This window comes from Scophthalmus maximus, chromosome 14 (genome assembly GCF_022379125.1).
Source record: "Scophthalmus maximus strain ysfricsl-2021 chromosome 14, ASM2237912v1, whole genome shotgun sequence".
In the NCBI taxonomy this organism is placed as follows: domain Eukaryota; kingdom Metazoa; phylum Chordata; class Actinopteri; order Pleuronectiformes; family Scophthalmidae; genus Scophthalmus; species Scophthalmus maximus.
In genome coordinates this window covers 745,001-747,500 of record NC_061528.1, presented here as the reverse complement: position 1 = coordinate 747,500, position 2,500 = coordinate 745,001, and the positions used below count along the sequence as shown (strand labels likewise).

Below are 2,500 nucleotides of genomic sequence, written 5' to 3'. Positions count from 1 at the left end.
TGTCTGTCTGATGGAACATGGACCTGTCTGTCTGTCTGTCTAATGGAACATGGACCTGTCTGTCTGTCTGTCTGTCTGTCTGTCTGCCTGTCTAATGGAACATGGACCTGTCTGTCTGTCTGTCTGTCTGTCTGATGGAACATGGACCTGTCTGTCTGTCTGTCTGCCTGTCTAATGGAACATGGACCTGTCTGTCTGTCTGTCTGTCTGATGGAACATGGACCTGTCTGTCTGCCTGTCTAATGGAACATGGACCTGTCTGTCTGTCTGTCTGCCTGTCTAATGGAACATGGACCTGTCTGTCTGTCTGTCTGTCTAATGGAACATGGACCTGTCTGTCTGTCTGTCTGTCTAATGGAACATGGACCTGTCTGTCTGTCTGTCTGTCTGATGGAACATGGACCTGTCTGTCTGTCTGTCTGTCTGTCTGATGGAACATGGACCTGTCTGTCTGTCTGTCTGTCTGTCTGTCTGTCTGTCTGTCTGTCTAATGGAACATGGACCTGTCTGTCTGTCTGTCTGTCTGTCTGCCTGTCTAATGGAACATGGACCTGTCTGTCTGTCTGTCTAATGGAACATGGACCTGTCTGTCTGTCTGTCTGTCTGTCTAATGGAACGTGGACCTGTCTGTCTGTCTGTCTGTCTGTCTGTCTAATGGAACATGGACCTGTCTGTCTGTCTGTCTGTCTGCCTGCCTGTCTAATGGAACATGGACATGTCTGTCTGTCTGTCTGTCTGTCTGTCTGTCTGCCTGCCTGTCTAATGGAACATGGACCTGTCTGTCTGTCTGTCTGTCTGTCTAATGGAACATGGACCTGTCTGTCTGTCTGTCTAATGGAACATGGACCTGTCTGTCTGTCTGTCTGTCTGTCTGTCTGATGGAACATGGACCTGTCTGTCTGTCTGTCTGCCTGTCTAATGGAACATGGACCTGTCTGTCTGTCTGTCTAATGGAACATGGACCTGTCTGTCTGTCTGTCTGTCTGTCTGTCTGATGGAACATGGACCTGTCTGTCTGTCTGTCTGCCTGTCTAATGGAACATGGACCTGTCTGTCTGTCTGTCTGTCTGTCTGTCTGTCTGATGGAACATGGACCTGTCTGTCTGTCTGTCTGTCTGTCTGATTGATGGAACATGGACCTGTCTGTCTGTCTGTCTGTCTAATGGAACATGGACCTGTCTGTCTGTCTGCCTGTCTAATGGAACATGGACCTGTCTGTCTGTCTGTCTGTCTGTCTGTCTGATGGAACATGGACCTGTCTGTCTGTCTGTCTGTCTGTCTGTCTGTCTGATGGAACATGGACCTGTCTGTCTGTCTGTCTGTCTGTCTGATGGAACATGGACCTGTCTGTCTGTCTGTCTGTCTGTCTAATGGAACATGGACCTGTCTGTCTGTCTGCCTGTCTAATGGAACATGGACCTGTCTGTCTGTCTGTCTGTCTGTCTGTCTGATGGAACATGGACCTGTCTGTCTGTCTGTCTGTCTGTCTGTCTGATGGAACATGGACCTGTCTGTCTGTCTGTCTGTCTGTCTGTCTGTCTAATGGAACATGGACCTGTCTGTCTGTCTGCCTGTCTAATGGAACATGGACCTGTCTGTCTCTCAGCGGATCTGGTAACGAGTTCTTCTCGATGTCGCGACTCATCGTAAGACGAGCATTGTAACACGACAAGAACTCAGTCAACTCTGATCTGCTGGCGAGAATCAAGTCGTCCCCTCGTAAGGTCCTGAAGGAGCGGGGAAGCAGACCTTGAGTTGGAAGTATGTTTCCTAGTTGATGGATTCAAAGGATTCTCTTCAACTCTTCCCTCCTTTCAGCAGCAGTCGATTTCTTTTGTCCGATGATTCGTACTTTGCCAAAACTGTCTCCCGACTCTGACGAGTTGAGTCTCCTGGTGAAGGTTGGTCTCAGTGCTGCACTGTGACGCGTGTGACTGAGAACTGTGCCTTTGTGGAAAAGACTAAATAAACTGTAAATATTTGTACCATGTGCTCTGTTGTTTCTGATTTCACTGTAACAGCTCCGAGCCAACAGGAGGTTTAATCGTTGGCAGCTCGACTCGTCATGTTCGTCTGAGTCGTCATGTTCGTTCGTCTGAGTCGTCTAAGCTACGTTAGCTTGTTAGCTTGTTAGCTTGTTAGAGCCTTGTTAGCTTGTTAGCCTTGTTAGTAGCCATGTTAGCTTGTTAGCCTTGTTAGTAGCCATGCTAGTTTGTGTAGCCTCGTTAGCTTGTTAGCACAGTGAAGCGAGCGGTTCAGATTACAATCAACAACAGTCATTTGTCAACAGATTTAAAACTGTTTATTTATTGTCTTTTTAATTTGTCTTTTTGTTGCTTGTTTACCAATTCAATTTCTTTAAATATTTCTTCACGTACAGTAGACATTTTGACACGGAGTAGGTGAACACAGGTGTAACTAATGATGGTGACGTCATTCAGAACACCAGGCGGTGGTCGGTTGGAGGGGGCGTGGCCTGTTAGAGGGGGCGGGGTCTGGA

At 47.8% G+C, this 2,500-nt stretch overlaps 1 long non-coding RNA gene across 5 annotated transcripts in view; it reads left to right on the top strand.

The window, feature by feature from the left end:
* The first annotated feature begins 1,478 nt into the window (after positions 1–1,478).
* LOC118282900 overlaps positions 1,479–2,500 on the top strand; it is a 6,142-nt gene continuing 5,120 nt past the window's right edge. For all 5 annotated transcript variants that reach the window (XR_004784373.2, XR_004784370.2, XR_004784371.2 and 2 more), the window contains exon 1: positions 1,479–2,500. This exon is cut by the window's right edge. This is a non-coding gene — a long non-coding RNA (uncharacterized LOC118282900).